This window comes from Leptinotarsa decemlineata, unplaced genomic scaffold, assembly GCF_025532065.1.
Source record: "Leptinotarsa decemlineata unplaced genomic scaffold, Ldec_3_MD MMD2_tig00002159_RagTag_RagTag, whole genome shotgun sequence".
NCBI classification, from domain to species: Eukaryota; Metazoa; Arthropoda; class Insecta; order Coleoptera; family Chrysomelidae; genus Leptinotarsa; species Leptinotarsa decemlineata.
The window spans coordinates 8,850,826-8,869,328 of NW_027412574.1; the positions used below are offsets into that span (position 1 = coordinate 8,850,826).

Sequence of the window (18,503 nt, forward strand, 5' to 3'; positions counted from 1 at the left end):
ACATGACTAGTATAGTCGAAGTAAACGATATTGTGCACACTTAAAATTGCCGGCACTCTCAAAGGCCAACAAAAAACTAATACACAGAAATGAAATGCGGGGACGGTTATCACCGTTGTGTTCAGTTTAGGAACTGATCGAGATTTGAGGGTTGAAATTCGATGTTGGTGCAGTTATAATTACTTAAAATTTGTGTTATCTGTTTAAAATGTGACTTCCTTAGACAAGTACTCATAATAATAATGAGTATGATAACAATGCAGACTTTTTCCAGTATAGTGATTTCAATAGCGATGGTGAACAATGCGAAAAAGAGATACCAGTGAATAAGATTCGGACGCATTTGAATATTGAAACACAGAGAGTATGTTTCCATGAACTTATGAACCCAATACGCGATGTGATATAGGATTACCAAAACCTTCAGATATTCATCTAATAAAATCATTGAAAAAACAATAAACGACTGTAACAAAAGCAATTGAGGTTCCTATAACTGAAATCATGAGGAAGAAGTTGAATACTTCCGGCCATAACGTGAGCTGATGTGACAAAACTCTTCAGAATTGGATAAAGATAGGATTCAGAGTCGAAATAATAAACAAACGTCAAGCAGTTATGGAAAGTAGAAGAATAGTGGAATTGCGGAACAAATACTTGAATAAATAACTAAATATAGACAAGAACAACGGCAAATTTTCTATTCGGACAAAACTTGGTATGACACCCACGACACAGTAACCAAAACGTGGACTGATCGTTCAAGAATGTATACGCCTAACATGCATGCAAACAAAATTTGATGAGAAGGTATAGATCTAATTGAAGAAGAAGTATCTAATATTACTGAAGAAGACTGGCAGAAAAGGAATAAGGAATATTTTTATATAATCAGAAATTATTATTGAATAACAAAATTAATTAGCTCCCTAACTATAATATTAAAGTGGAGCTGTTGTAAGGTAGGTTGCACTATATCGTTTACTTGAACTATTTTTGAGAGTCGGGTGTGATTAAATAATAATGACAACTAGATGTTTCATGGTTATCAGTTTTGTCGCCGTTGCGAAGAAGCAGTTTATCGCTGTAAAACTCTGTTCTAGGCTCTGGCCTAGTCCTAAAATTTTTCATCATTGTAGTATTGAAAAATAGAGAAGTGATAAGTAATACTGATAAAGAATTTGAAACCGTGGGAGTAACTATAAAAACGCCTAGTAATATTTTTGTTATCGAAAGCTCAAACCTTACACAATCAATAAAAAACTTCTTCAAACACATTTAGTATAAACATCATTTAGTCGATGACTCTTCTATCAGTTGAAAAATTTCATTTTAGCTTCAGAGGTTTCATTAGAAATCCTTATTATTGAACAGTTTATCACTCATCGTTATTTGAAAGAAACACAATCTATGAAGGTCTCGCTAAGTCTGATGAAAGAGAAAATAATCCGGACGCAAGTGATTAATTTTATAGTTGAGGAGGAGGTCTAATTATAGAAGAGAACTGTTTTAATTGGCTCTCATTTGAACCTCTTTTCGATACTTCCAATGTGTAATTAAACATTGTATCGCCATAATCTTTTTTCTTAGTTTCGTATGAAATATTTCTACTTACATAATGTGACATACATATACATACCCGAAATGCATCGACTGTCATCCAACTTCTGAAAAATAAAAAAGTATGGATCCAACAGTTTCGAACCACAGAAACCCACGAAACTAATAACTGTACAACAAATTAATCACCTTCGATAGCCAGTATATATCCCTAATCATAATATTTCAAAGTTGGCCTTTAATCTGACCTGCCCTAACACAAAATAGCTTTACCCTACTTTCAAAATGGTACAAATAAATCTCGCAAGTCTATTCTGAATCCTGCAAAACCGCATTCCTCAGGAAAAACATATTAACAAATTGCATTCGAAATTAATTTTCGTTCTGAAATAAACAAGTTACACAAACTGTTATAATTAATGTAACTGGTTGATTTATCTAGTGTGCCAGGATAAAATCGAAACAAACGCAATCGAGCGTTTGTCGGCTATCTAGATTACATTAATATGTCAGTGGTCGATGGTCGTCGGTCATGGGACAGGTTTTCTGGTCCTTCACGGATGAGATGCTGTTGAATTTCTCTCTTCTCGCCCACATATGCTTTCTGTAACAAGAGAAACAAGTATGATGGCTTCTATTTATTAACGAAGACGTTCGGTTTTTGGGAGGTCCACGAAACTGCCGGGCTCGCCTTATAATTACGGAATGTGATACAAAATTCATAAAACTTTTGAAACCGCTCATAAAAACATCTATGTCAAAATAGTACTGAAAAAAATCGGGCCAGAAATGAATATTTTTTTTAATTCCAAACGCTTTCATATACTGGAGTACATTAAATTGTTAAATTTTGTAGCAGAATTAGTTCATTTAAAATCATTAAATGTTTCATTTAATTTTGATGTTTTGTAATGTACGAGGGTTTATTTTAATATGTTTGTAGGCATGCCCCTGCAATTGTCAGTTATCATTGTTCACTTTGTCTGTGGCAGCCGTTGAGATTAGACGTATTTACCAGAGCTCGGCCATTTTCGTTTTTTTTAAACAACCTTTGGTATAGTGATGAATATTACTGGAGTTTTATCCCAACACCAAACTGTTATTTCAACATCTCGACACGTGTTTCGATCACCAAGTGACCATCTTCAAGAGGAAGATCAAACTAATCATACTTACAAAGTTATCCTTATTTATACCATAGATACCTTTTCTAGGTACCTGCGTTTTGAGTGTTCTTATGTGATATTCAGGTAAATCTAATACTTGAAATAAATAATATTGCCTTATGTACTATCCTTAAATTAATTTTACACTGTGTCCTTATGTAATAGTCAGGTGAATCCAATAATTAAAATGTTTGATATTTCTCTTGAAGCTGATCACTTGGTGATCGAAACACGTGTGGAGGTGTTGAAATAACGGTTTGGTGTTGGGAAAAAACTTCAGTAATATTTGAAATGTTATAAGCTATTTAAAATTAATTTCACAATGTAGCCTTACCTACTAGTCTTAAATTAATTTTACAATGTGTCCTTATGTAATAGTCAGCTAAAATAAAAAATATATAGTATACTATTAGGTATCGGACCACCAGAAATAATGTTTATTTCTACACTCTCATAGGAATCTAGATGCCTGTTATTGTTAACTTGTCTAACTTATGTTAATGAACTGAAGTTTATGGAATGGTTTTGTTGCAAAATATGAAGGGCGACTGCTGATTTTTCAGGTCTTCCATATTTTAAGTGTGCTGAGTGTTTCTCATATTTTAAGTGTGCTGAGTGTTTCTCATATATTATTTTAATACATCTTTTTGTCGGTCCATAATATTTTGCATCGCAGTCCTTACATTTAATTTCGTAAATTCCAGATATTTTTGAATTTTCGGCTATGTCTTTTGGACTTCCTAAAAGGCTAGTGTATGACTTGTTTTAGAAACCACCTTCATACCTAGTTCCTTGAAAGTCCAAAGTTCTTCGTGTATTGGTGGTATGGAACAGATATATTTATCTTGGTTTTGTCTTTTTTGAAAGTCGAGATTTTGTTCATTCTTAATCTAAACTTCTTCTTTTCTATTAGGTCATCTACAACTCGAGAAACCGTTAGTGGCTGCTATTTCCTGTATTGTACGTTTTTCTTTTGTGAACCTCTCATGTGTGAGGGGAAACGTCAAAAGACGATGCACTAGAAAATTCAGCCCAACACGTTTGCGCTACCCACAGTGATGTGAACTCCAGTAATGTACCTGTACGTGCTTGTTTCTTTTCTAAATACATCGTGTTCTTGCCCTCCATATTGGCTCCTCATTACCAAAACGCCAAGAAATGGAAGTTGTCCTTTATTTTCTAACTCATACGTGAACTTTATTGATGAACTCTATTATTTAAAAAGGAAACAAAGTCCTCAATATTCGGTTTTTTGTTATCGAATATCGCGAAAACATCATCCACATACCTTAGCCATATCCTAGCAAAATACTTTGACTTTTCTTTGGTTTCCATTTCGAATCTGCTCATGAACAGGTTTGCCAGATAGGGGGACAAGGGGTTACATATAGCCGTTCTCTCCTGTTGTTCATAAAAGCAACCTTCTACCTGGAACCGGTTTTGTTTCAAACACAAATTAGTGAGAGAAACGAATTTATCAATTTCGTTATTATTGAAATAATTTTTCTCTAGTAATTCCCTGAGGTATTGCAAGGTCTGTGGAATTGGGACGCTAGGAAATAAAGAACTAACATCAAAAGAAATCAAAATCTCACTTTCTTGCAAAACGATGTTTTCTGTATGTTGTATGAACTCTAAGGAGTTTTTTATACTAAAACCTTGTTCCGCAATAACAAGCCTTCAAATTCCTTACTTTAAGAATGAACGAAATCTCGACTTTAAAAAAGGACAAAAACGAAGATGAATATATCTCAGTTCCATACCACCAATACACGAAAGACTTTGGAAATATTTTCAAAGAACTAGGTATGAAGGTGGTTTTTAAAACAAGTCATACACTACAGAGCCTTTTAGGAAGTCCAAAAGACAAAGTCGATAATTTAAAAAAATCTGAAATTTACGAAAGTAAATGCAGGGACTGCGATGCAAAATATTATGGACAGAGAAAAAGATCTATTAAAATAAGATAAAAGGAACACTTAGCACATTTAAAATAGGGAAGACCTGAAAAATCGGCAGTCGCCCATCATATTTTGCAACAATACCATTCCATAGACTTCAGTTCATTAAGATTAGTTAGACAAGTTAACAACAGGCATCTAGATGCCTATGAGAGTGTAGAAATAATTAAACATAATAATATTATGAATAACGATGGTGGACCAATACCTAATAGTATACTATGTAGCTCGTTAAAATAATATTTTATTTATTAGATTTACCTGACTATTACATAAGGACACATTATAAAATTAATTTGAGACTAGTTAGGCAATATTGTGAAATTAATTTAAAACACTGGTACCGAGAACAGGTAGCTATGGTATAAATAATGATAACTTTGTAAGTATGATTAGTTTGATCTTCCTCTTGAAGATGATCTCTTGGTGATCGAAACACGTGTAGATGTGTTAAAAATAATAGTTTGGTGTTGGGAAAAATCTCCAGTAATATTAATTTGTGTATAATTATACTTCATCAATAATATTGATAAGAATAATCTCATTCGCGCGATACTTCCTCGTCACTAGTCTGTAATCATCAACGCCACAGGTATTGAACGTTCTCTTGAGACGCCAGCGCTTAAGATATTTTGAATTCAAAAGCAAAGCCCAGTTCGCTTCTTTCAGAATTCGTCATTATAAAAACCAGATTCAATTAAAATTTAACTGACGTCGTTCGGATCGTTCGTGCGTTGGAACAAATAATCATTTGATTGTTGAGTAAATCATTTGTTATAGTCGGTGTACGGTCATGATTTAGCGTTATTTCGTCATTTTATTTTGCATTGATTAAAATGCAAACTGAGTCCAGTACTTTAGTGTGTGTTTTCACGCACACCTATCGGATGCAAATGGTGCGTGAAAAAGTTTTTTAATTGCAATTCGGCGATAAATTATCTCTTTTATCTGCCCATAGTTTATTTCGATAAGCGTGAAAACAAATCGTTTCACTCCATGGGAGGTGCCTTTTTCACTATGAGGCGCGATCGAAAAGTAAGAGCAAAATAATTTTCTTCATTAATTCCCGAGGAAAATACTGAAAAACTTGAGTTTTTATTTATAGACATATTTTTAAAAAGAATCAAAGTTTGAAAAAACAAATTATAACTTGTAGAAACAAACATGTCGTAGAGAAATGGTGATAACATAAGAATACTGAATTAAATAATACGCGTCTATACTATCATATTCTTTCCAAATTTCCATATTTTTCACAAACAATATATACAACTTCAAATCAGTGCCAAATCTGAATCGATATACAGTGCATTTCTTTAATGCCCCCCCTTTTATTTTTTGAACGGGTCAACTCAAAAAATTGAAATTTGGGATAATGAAATTAATCCATGAGTACTTTATTTTGAAGTGAAATTGATATATGACACTTTTAAGATGGCGACTGGGCGTCATCTGTGAAAAAAAATTGAATGGAAAGGGGGCTTGTGACACATCATTTTGAAGCTCCTGACGAATACTTCACAACTGTAGAATATGAAGTCAATATCTTCACCTACTACAAAATGGCGAATCATTTAATAATTTCCTGAAGACAAACACATTAATATTGATATTTCTAGAAATATTCCTTTTTATCTGCCATATGGCAATTCCAACAATTTGATAAGGTTTGTTAAGTTATGTTCTGTTTATAAAAACGTCAAAAAATTTCAGTACGACAATGAACATCATTGTTCAGTTAGAGTTAGAATTTTCTTACTTAGTTTTCGGTTTCACTAGTAGAAAGGTACCACGTCAACAATCTCTAAAATGGTCAATTCTCGTCCATTGGAAGAAAAAATTGAAGTGATTTTTATTTACGACGCGACGCGTAACTTTCACGAGACCGAAAGGATTCTCAGTGAACGTTTTCCGAATCGTCCTATCTGTAGAAAATATTTGAGTGGACATGTACCCAAATTCACAACTACCGGTAGTGTATATAATAAAAAGCCCCCAGGTCATCCGTCCATTCCGGAAGAACAGCAAGTGGTGAGATGGTACTAAATCCTGAACAGTCTACTTATTCCGTCGCGAATGTTTGTGAGGTGTCTCCTTTCACTGTGTGGAGACTGTGAAGAGAATTGTTATTATCCATACATAATTAAAATGATACACCAATTAACCGAAGATGACCATGATCGATGAACAGAATTCTTCGAAATCATGACGGAAACTATTGCAAGGCATCCTACCTATCTCAACAACATTTGTTTCAGTAACAAATGTACATTTTTTCTAAACGGCAATGTGCACAGACAAAATAGCCGTTATTGAAGTTTTCCGGAAAATACATACCCAATATCCAGAAAAAATTAATGTTTGGTCAGGAATGTTGGGAAACCATATTGTAGTTCCTCTATTTATTGATCAAAATTCAACAGGGGAACTATATTTGAATATGCTGGAAACTACTGTTGACCCTCTCATCACTGAAATCGTCGAAGCAAATCCTAATGAATTCGATATGGATATTGTATTCCAGCAAGATGGAGTACCACCATATTACTCCAGACAAGTAAGAAACTATTTGGATATTTTGGCCGTCGAGGTCCTACAGAATGGTCAGCCCGCTCGTCAGATTTAACACCTTTGGACTTTTTTATGGGGCTATTCAAAGCAAAAAGTGTACGAAACTGAACCTGCTTAAATATTGGATGTACGGCGAAGAATAATAAATATTTGTAGATATATTGACGTTACTGTGTTCGGCGTGAAATATCGGATAGGCTCTTCATATGTCAAGAAGTTTAAGGCAACCATTTCGAGCATCTTCTAAACTGACCTCAAGCTTAGTACCCCATATTATGTAGTTGAATGTCAATGTATTCAGGCAATTATTAAAAGTTCCGCCATTTTGTAGTAGTTGACGATATCGACAGTATATTCTAGGGTTGTGAGGCATTTGCCAAAAAGAAGTGTCACACGACCCCCCTTTCCATTTAATTTTATTTTACCAGATGGCGCCCCGTAGCCATCTTTAAAGTTTCATCTGTCAATTTCACTTCAAAATAAAGTAGTCATGCAAAAGTAGTCATGCATTAAGTTCATTATCCAAAATTTTCATTTTTTGAGTTAACCCGTTCAAAAAATGAGAGGGGGGGACACTGTAGATTATTTCCTAAGATCGTGATACACACATGAATACACACATACAGACGAAAAGGGGACAGACATGAAGAAAACATTTCATTTCTTCCAGAAAAGCATTTTGTCCAAGGGAACTCACTTGGAAAAATTTGACAATTTCTTCATTCAACGTTTCTGCACCATGATTCACAACATCATTTTCCTCTCTACCATCATCGTAGTTGTCGATGACAACATTTCTTTCTTTCTCAAATTCCTCTGCATCATTTTCCTTACCATTTTTCGGTGGTTCATCATTGAACAATAATCAACTACTAAAAATGAAATTCATTCGGTATGGAAGTCCTAGAAAGAATGTGCTGCCTCCCGCATATTTTCAAATAGTTTCAGTTCATTAATGAGAGCTGGAGATTTTCCATGCCGCGGAAAATTAATTTATCCTTTACGTTTGGACCGCACAGATCAGAACTGTTAGCAATCAATTTAATTATTTGAAGCACTTTTTCAAATCATGATTGCTTAAGAAATATGATCAATTTCAAAATTAATGAATAATTATTTCGAAATTATCAATCAGAATTTCAAAAATTATGGCTAGTTAAATAGAACATCAACATACCTCTCAAACTTGATTTCACTTAACTATCATTTCAATTTAATGTTTGCAATCAGATTATTCACTACTTACTAAGATAACTCAGTTAACTATTCAACTCTAGTCCATCTTCAATGGGTTTTGCAAGAAGTTGTTTATGTATTTATAGAATAGGTTTTTCAATATAGCATAATGCAGACGTGTATATAAATATGATTTTTCTGTGGAATTAAGTATATGTACGTGAGAAAATATTTTTTTTTTCACGTACACCTGTTTCTCAGACACCATTGCTGTTATGGCGATAGTTTTCATCTTCAGGGTACGCTAAAACTACACATATTGTTTATTTTTGAGACAGACTTGTCGATACTCATAAGTAAACTCAGCTATTTTTTATTCATGTTAATCAAATCACATTTTCTTCAACAGAATCTCAAATATCTCAAAATGAATTCAATTATTAGATTGTTTAATGTAATATATTTTTGTAATAATTATTTATTCTATTGATCGATACAGAATTTTGTACTCCACACATTGATGATGTTCATTTTTTCGCAAATATTTATTGATTTGTTTTATTGCTATTAACTTTACTTAGTTGAGATACAACTAGAGTGACACTTCACCTTTTTTTCTTAATAAGTAATGAAAAATAAAATATTTTATTTAAATTCGTTTAACTGTATATATGTTTTAATTACAACTCGTCAGCATCATCGTCAAAATCATCATCGAAATCGAAAATTATTCTGAACATCTTCCCTGTCAAACCCAACTTCTCTCTCCCAATATAATATTTTGTTTTCTTCGGTATGTCGAATAGTTTCAGCCCGAGATTTGTCAGCTGAAGTGCCATCTATTCCCACATTATCCCTAAAAAAGTTTTTTGTTAATCCCCGAATATGTTCGATGGGACTAAACATGCAGTGATACGGTGAAAGATGAAGCACTTGATGCCCATATTTTTCTGCAAGCGTATCAGCTTTATATACAGCGTGACTCACGGTCGATGATAGGTTAGACGTTTCTGGAAAACGCAAAGCATGATTTTTCTGAAAATTTCACCTCTCACATTTCCTTACCAGTTCTATTGATCTAAAATATTTTCAGCATAGCGGCGTTGCCACTTCTATCAAAAGTCTTAGCAATTATATTTTTTTAAATGAAACACCCCGTATATTAATACATTTTTGAAATAGCTCGAGTATTTTGATACTTTTATGTTAATAATGTCCAATACCTATCTCTATCTGTTTCCGAGATAAAAAATAAATTGTGAAATAATTGTGTAAATAAATAAATTGTGTAAATAATTGAAATTAGGTACATCAGTACTCTCAACTCATGAAAAGTTGATATTTTGATGATAGTTTGGACAAACTCGAAATATTCAAATAACACCAAGAAATCGACTCCATATTATACAGGGCGTGCTAAAATTACTATTATTTCCATTCTGCATAAAAGTAGTCGAAATTTCATTTTTTCAAATGAAACCCCCTGTATATAACTCGATAAATTGAAAGATGGTGAAAACTGCTTCAAGATGATGTACATGTCCCTATACCTAAATCGTCAAGTTTTCTTAATAAAGCCATTTTTGTGGAAAAATAGTTATTCACGTTTTACCTAAAAGTGTTGAAAGTGGCATTTTATTTTGTAAGTGGGGATTATTGCAAAACGAGCGTCAGCAAGTGGAGCAAACTCACGAGCAAAATAAAATCACTTTTAACAAATGTATTTTTTGTAAAACGTTACTGCTGATAATAAAAAAAATTATAGGGTCCATGGGATTTGAACACACGATCTTTGGATTACAAGGCATATGTTACAACTACATACGCCAACTCATGTTATTTTAAGGAGGATTATTGGTTAGTCGTGAAGGACTTTCTACAGTTGGACTGAATACTACTTCGTCATCGTCAGTAACTTCACAGGGATTTAATATTACCAATAGCACGAACTGCATGTGTGAACTTTTCTGAATGATTTTTTGGTAGGTGTTCTGATTGAAGTGTTTCTATCAAAGAGATTTTCAATAACAGTTGTACAAAAAATAATTTTTAAAGAATTTGATTTCTAGGTAGCCGTGGAAATATCAAGCCTATGACAGTTTGGTGACTTTTATAAGTAATTGATAAATAGTTATTGACGGTGTTTCAAAAAATCGCCAAAAATGAATGCAAATATTGATTATTCAAACGAAGTTCTTATGAAATTATTTATTATACACAGACAGTGTGATCAAATCATTGCCAGAACTTGTAGAAAATTCAACCAAATGTATCCTGAATTAACACCAAAGAACGAGAGGAAGTTTGTAAGATTACAAAATAATTTCCTTAACTATGGCTCCATGTTAAAAGCGCCTTCAACATTACTAAAACCTGTTACTTCAAATGAGGACAATACTGTTAACGTTTTGGCTTATTTTTTTGCATATCCAGAAGCTTCCATTCGCAGTGCAGAAAAAGATTTAGGTGTATCATATGCTTTAGTACAACGAATTTAAAAAAATCATGGAATGCATCCGTATAAATTTACGAAAGTTCAAGCTCTAAAAGCAGAAGACTTCGAACGTAGAATGCATTTTCGTGAATCCCTTTTGATTCATACACAGGAAGATCGGGAATTTTTGTCAAAAATAATTTGGAGCGACGAATCAAAATTTACGAAGGATGGTATTTTCAATAGAAGGAATAAACATTTTTGGGCTGATCATAATCCTCATGTTACAAAAGAAATGGGTTTTCAAGAAAAATTTGACCTGAATGTTTTCTGTATTCTGAAGAATAATAAAATTAGCTTTTTTATTTATGAAGACACACTGAATGCAGAGATATATCTCCAAATATTAAGGACGACTGTAACCGATTTTCTTGAAAATTTGCCTTTAAAGGAATATAGGAATTCATGGTTTCAACTGGATGGAGCGCCAGCTCATTCCATCCAGGAAGTTTCCAGGAAACTTGACGAACTCTTCGACGATCATTGTTTAGGCGTTTAGGGACGTGGGATTGGCCACCGAGATCACCCGATCTCACGCCACTTGACTTTTTTCTATGGGGTGTTTTAAAAGAAAGGGTATACAGTACTCCAGTGCCTACCAAAGAAGAATTGCGACGGCGAATAGTGCGGAGTATTGAAGATCTGAATCCCCAAGAAATTGAAAAAGCAACCACAAGTCGCGTACAAAAAAACATTTTGAAGGGTTTAGAATGTAATGGACAACATTTTCAGCATTTATTATGAAAATGTGATATTTTGTTTACAATTTTATTTATAATCATCCTATTCTGTTATGGTCTGTACTTCCACTTGTTTTAGCCCACAAAATCTTACTTTTTACCTAGAAATGACTGATTTTTGGTACACTTGTTCCCTGGAAACTTTGAGCCATAGTTGAGGAAATTATTTTGTAACCTTAAAAACTTCCTCTCGTTCATTGGTGTTAATTCAGGATACATTTGATTGAATTTTTTACACGTTCTGACAATGATTTGATCACTTTGTTCATGTGTATAATAAATAATTTCATAAGAACTTCGTTTGAATAATCGATATTTACATTCATTTTGGAAGATGATTCGAAACACCGTCGATAACTCTTTGTAAATTACTTATAAAAGTAACCAAACTGCTATAAGCTTGATAATTCCACTGCTACCTAAATCCAAATTCTAAAAAAAAAAAATGATGTTTCTAAAAGAAGCGACTTTATTGAGAAAACTTGACGATTTAGGTATAGGAACATGATATATCATTTTCAAGCATTTTTCACCATCTTTTAATTTACCGAGTAATATACAGGGGGTTTCATTTGAAAAAATGAACTTTTGACTACTTTCATGCACAATGGAAATAATAGTAATTTTAGCACTCCCTGTATGATATGGAGTCGATTTCTTGGTGTTTTTTAACTATTTCGAGTTTGTCTAAACTATCATCAAAATATCAACTTTTCATTAATTGAGAGCACTGATGTACTTAATTTCAATTGAGGCTATGTTTTGGACCATATTTAGCACAATTTATTTTTTATCTCGAAAACAGATAGAGATAGCTATAGGACATTATCAACAAAAAATTATTAAAATACCAAAGCAATTCCAAAAATGTATTAATATACGGGGTGTTCCATTTAAAAAAATAAAGTTGCTAGGACTTTTTTATGGAAGTGGCAACGCCGCAATGCTGAAAATATTTTAGATCGATAGAACAGGTAAGGAAATGGAATAGGTGAAATTTTCAGAAAAATCATGCTTTGCGTTTTCCAGAAACGTCTAACCTACCATCGACCGTGAGTCACGCTGTATAAGTGGTGGTTTATTCCTAATGTATTAATTCAGCTCAAATAACTAATTTTAATTTGCAACTAAATTCATCAATGGTGGTTTGAGAAAAATATTTTCGGAGGGAATGTTATTGTTTGATAACCATTCTTGGATATCAGCTTTCTTCGATGCTGCTGTTGGGGCTTTATTAATAACAGTGCTATGATAACTTGCATCATCCATCACTATAACCGAAGGCTCTTCTTATTAATAGTTGGTATTCAAACCAATGCAGAAAATTTTGTTGGTTCATTTCTCCGGGGTAATCACAATTCTTTGATTTTGAACAAATAAGTAGGTCTGCCCCACGAATAAACCTGGTACTGCATCCAGCATGAAGTACAATAATTTTGAAATAAAAAAAAAATCAGCTAGTGTATTTTGTTTTCATTTTATGGTTGTATTTACCTTGCACCACCAACCTTAGTCTTTTTGACGATCGCCCAATGGTACATCTTTGAATACCTAAGTTTCGTCCAAGAATACAAACTGGCGTAAATCGTCTTTCGTAAACAATCGACAAATATTCAATCCAACCCAACATATATATATTCGCTGTATAATTTTTGTTTAGTTTTTATGTACTTAGGAGAGGTAATTAATACAATTAATATAACTTACGTCTCTAACAGGAGTTAGTGGAAGTAAAGGTCTTCCATTCTCATGTTCTCTTTCAAAGGAGTCTATTAAAGACGCAACTATTTGTTGAGACTGTTTCGACAATGCTTTATTCTGACGAAATACGTTTTATTTCTGAAATAATTCCATTGACAACTTGGCTGACGTTGGGTGACATTCAAGTTTTGGACGATACAAGAAAGTCAAATAAGAATTAAAAGACTCCGATCACGATAAATCAAACCAATTTAATCTATATTTGATGACAGAAGAAAGGCAATCACCTGGTAAAGCAGAATGTTTAATATGTGGAAAATTTTTCAAAATACGAGGATTGAAAATCCACATGCGAAAAGTTCATTCTAAATTGATCAATACTACAAGTTCCTATAAAAATTCCAATCCCGATAATGATTTCGAAGAAGAATTTGACCCTGGAAACAAAGAAGTTCCATTTCATATCCATTTATCTAATTTGAGAGGAGATATACATATTATTAAACGCATTCCGAAGGCTGCAAGGTTACTCTCTGCAATTACCCTCACAAAATTGATTAACGAATGTGTATCCAGGAATTCTTTCACTGCTTGGAAAAATTTGCTCATGTTTGCTTATAAAAGTTTTAGTATTCAGAGAACTAAAGATAATCGAAAAATTTCAATCACAACAATAGTGAAGAAAAATTTGAATAGTTTCAATAATAACATTACGAGATCGACTAATTGTTATGCCAAAATTTCTGATAAACATACAAATTATAATGACATCCTCAAAAAACAAGTACTCTCGAAAGTCTCTGACGGTGATATAACAGCAGCTGTTAGATTTCTCTGTTCTACTGACAGTCATGCTGAATTTGATGCTGCATCATTGGAAGAATTACGAAGTAAACATCCTGCTCCTAAAAGTTTATACAATTCTGGACAATATACAACTTCTCATAGTCCTCTGGAAGTTACGAGCGTAGATGTTCTCAGAGCAGTGAGATCTTTTTGCACCGGTTATTGTGGAGGTCTTGATTCATTGCGACCGTCCCATATTCAAGATATGCTAAGTTATAGTTCCGGTAATTGTGGCGAACATCTTTTGAATTCTTTAACGAACCTTTGCAATATGCCTCTTTCTGGAAAGGTCAATCAAGACATACGTCATACGACATTTTATATGGTGCTTCTTTATGTGCGTTAAAAAAAAAAGACTGGCGGTCTACGTCCTATAGCTGTTGGAAATTTTTATCGACGATTAGTAGCGAAACTTGCTTGTTTCAATTTACGAGAAAGTCTTGGAAATCTATTTCGTCCCCAACAATTTGGATTCGGAACAAATGGTGGTTGCGAGGCAGTAGCCCATGCTGCACGATGTTATATTAATCAAAATCCTAACCCAGTTGAAAAAGTTTTTCTGAAACTTGATTTAAAGAATGCATTCAATACTATAGACAGGAATTTCATGTTACATTCGGTGGCTAACGCCATACCAGACATATATCCTTTTTTATTGAACAATGTTACAGTGAACCTTCTTTCTTAATATTTGGTAACGAAATTATAATGTCCGAACAAGGAGTACAGCAGGGAGATCCACTTGGACCACTATTGTTCTGTCTTTCTATTCATCATATTATAACTAAAATATCCACTGTATTCAACGGCTGGTATCTGGATGATGGTTCAATTGGTGACAAAGCAAATGTGGTATTAGACAATTTTCGTTACACAATAAGTCATTCGAAAGACCTGAGACTTGAACTAAATTTCGAGAAATGTGAACTCATTTTTCTGGATAAACAGGACCCTAACATCATCGATCAATTTAACCTAATAGCTCCTGGTATACGAGGGATTGAAAAACCCAATGGGTTTCTTCTTGGTGCCTTAAAATTTTGTTTGGAAGAAAAATTACAATCACTTCGTGTCATGTCAGCACGTTTATCTATTTTACCAACACATGTCGCATTCCATTTATTGAAGAATTAATTAGCCATTCCAAAATTATCGTATATTTTGAGGTGCAGCCCTACTTGGCATGACGAACAGGGATTACAAAATATCGATGACGAATTAAGAAGGATGCTGGAACTCATTACTAATAACCGTATCGAAGACGAAACTTGGTTACAGGCATCACTTCCAGTTTCTAGAGGAGGATTAGGAATTCGTTCAGCCACTTCACTCGCTTTGCCATCATTTCTGTCCTCATTTTGCAGTGTTTCCGATCTGATAGAAATTATCTTACAATACCCAAAGCCAATATCTGATTGTGTTTTTGATCGGGGAAAATCTCTTTGGGAATCTAGAATTGGCCAAACAATGAAAATTGAAGACATGAAAAACCAGAGGGCATGGGATAAACCATTACTAGATCAAGCAACTAGTATTTTACTGAAGACAGCTTCTGACACTTCAAAAAATAAGGCTCGTCTTCTCGCAATAACTGTGAAAGAATCTGGTGCTTGGTTAACTGCTGTTCCTATAGCATCACTTGGGACTCTACTGGATGACGACTCTTTCAGACTTGCCATCGGATTTCGACTTGGTACACCACTGTGTGTTCAACACTTTTATAAATGTGGTGCATTTGTGGATGAATCGGGTACTTATGGGTTGAGCTGCCGTTTTAGCGCTGGTCGTTTATCTCGCTATTATGCAATTAATGATCTAATCAAAAGGGCTTTAACTTCAGCAAAAATTCCTGCGATTTTAGAACCCATAGGCACAAGTCGAAACAACGGAAAACGGTCGGATGGTATGACACTTGTTCCATGGAAAAATGGTAAATCTATTGTTTGGGACTTTACTTGTGTAGATACGTTAGCAACTTGCCATCTTCCTGCTACTTCTGCGAAAGCCGGTGCTGCTGCTTCTTCAGGAGAAAGTTCCAAACTACGAAAATATCAGAATTTGGGAAATAATTACATCTTTCGCCCAATAGCTATTGAAACGTTTGGTGTTTTTGGCCCTGAAGCCTTATCTTTCATCAATGAAATTGGAAAAAAGGTAACCGATGAAACCCACGAATCAAGAGCCACATCTTTTCTCATTCAGAAAATTAGTATTGCCATCCAAAGAGGAAATGCAGCTTCGTTTTTCGGTACTCTCTCTGATTCCAAAAAACTTGAAGAAATTTACTTGTTTCTTGAAAACCAATTTTATAAAGAAAAAGAGGTAATAAGAAACCACTTTATGAAATTAAAATGAAAGCAAATGAAAAAAATACTTCATCTCAGTAAAATTCTCAAATGGGTTTCAAAGATATTTCGGATTGTTCAGTGATAAATTCTTCAGTCAAAACCTTTGGGTTAAATGGTTTGAAAAATATTGGTAACACCTGTTTCATGAACAACGTTATTCAATGTTTATCAAATACGAGATGGTTATTGGAATATTTGAAAAAGGATGAATTCATGAAAGATATCAATACTAGTATTTCTAGTATGAAAGGTGCTTTAATAAAATCGTTTGCAGAAGCCATCAAGGAGTTGTGGTCAGAAGATTCATTTGATAAAGTAGTAAATACAGCCTCCTTAAAAAATCAGATTCAAAGTTTTGCTCCTCGATTCATGGGTAATTCCCATCAAGACGCCCAGGAGTTTCTCCGTTATCTTTTAGAAGGATTACATGAAGAGGTTAATATAATTAATGAGAAACCTAAACCAATCTTAACGGAGATTGACGAAAAATTGAGCGACAGCGGTAATGCACAAGAGTCATGGCTCACATATTTGAGGATGCATAACTCTAAGATTGTAGATAATTTTGTTGGCCAATTGAAATCCACGATGAAATGCACACACTGTGGATACTCTTCAGTAACATTTGATCCTTTCTGGGATTTGTCTCTCTCCATACCACAAAGAACCGACCAATTGAGTTTGTGGCAATGCTTAGATTATTTTACAAGAGAAGAAACTTTGGATGGAATTGAAAAACCGACGTGTTCGAAATGCAAGGGAAGGAGAAAATGCATAAAGTCCCTATCAATCCACAAGTTTCCCTATATTTTAGTAATACATTTAAAAACATTATTTCCAACGGAAAGTGGAGGCAAATTGAATGATGTTATCGAATTTCCTCTAGAAGGATTGGATATGGACAATTTTGCAGGAGAAAATGTGGCTACTTGTTATAATCTATATGCACTTTCAAATCACAGTGGGAACACTAACAGAGGACATTATACAGCATACTGTAGACACCCGTATACTAGCGCGTGGCACAAATACAACGATTCACACGTGTCACCAATTTCACCAAAGTCGCTTGTGAGTGGAGAAGCATACGTCCTCTTTTATGTAAAGGATGGAACAAAATCGCGCCTTTAAGATAACCGAGGGAAAGTTTTACTCTTAGTTTCTTCAATTTTGTAATTTTTTTCAACTTCTCATTTTTGTAATTTCTTATTCAATAAATGAGTTACTTTTTTTAAATGATTGAAGTTTCGTTTTCAATACTTGAACTGCTCGTAAAAATTTCCTCGAAATAAAATTGTTAGTTTTCACCTGACGATTTTTACCACCCATTCAGAATTGCTGTTTGTCCGTTAATAGGCTCGAGAAGATTCTCTGTTGATATTGATATATTTTTTTTTTCAAAATAAGGAAAACCTCAAGAATATCTTATATTTCTCTCAATCATTTTTCATAAAACACGATGACATCTGTTACGTAATATTTTTTTTCTTACTTATTTATTCAATCATTAGTTCATATGTGGGGTATTTTAGATATAAACAGGATAGGGTTATTTGCTCACAGCTAGCTTTTAGACAGCGAGGGGGAGGGGGTGAGTTATACAAATGATTTATGTTCCAAGGGCGCCAACAGATTTATTATTAACCCTATATAATGTAATAGCAAGAAGATCCAAATCTATAAATTATTCACGATACAATAATGCCCCAAAAAAAACTCAAAATTTGGCAAATGGATATATTGACATATTTTCACACAGGGTTTGGCAATGTGCAAAGAAAACCGTAACTAATAAATAATAGCCAACCACGGAGGGGGGTCGTGCACGACAGAGAAAACTGGACAGGGTGTTTGTAAAAAAGAAAACTACCCTTCCAATCTTCTGCACAACGAGGGGGAAAACTTATTTTCTAGTTAGAAATTTCTGAAGAGAAATTTGA

At 33.8% G+C, this 18,503-nt stretch overlaps 1 protein-coding gene and 1 long non-coding RNA gene across 3 annotated transcripts in view; one reads left to right on the forward strand and one right to left on the reverse strand.

Moving 5' to 3' along the window:
- Window positions 1-18,503, forward strand: part of bs (serum response factor blistered) — a 326,459-nt gene that overhangs the window by 132,167 nt on the left and 175,789 nt on the right. The window lies entirely within an intron of this gene.
- The window catches only part of LOC141483041 (uncharacterized), a 71,625-nt gene continuing 54,662 nt past the window's right edge, over window positions 1,541-18,503 (reverse strand). The window contains exon 3 of the long non-coding RNA XR_012465870.1: window positions 1,541-2,164. This is a non-coding gene — a long non-coding RNA (uncharacterized lncRNA). The remainder of the gene's footprint in view (window positions 2,165-18,503) is intronic.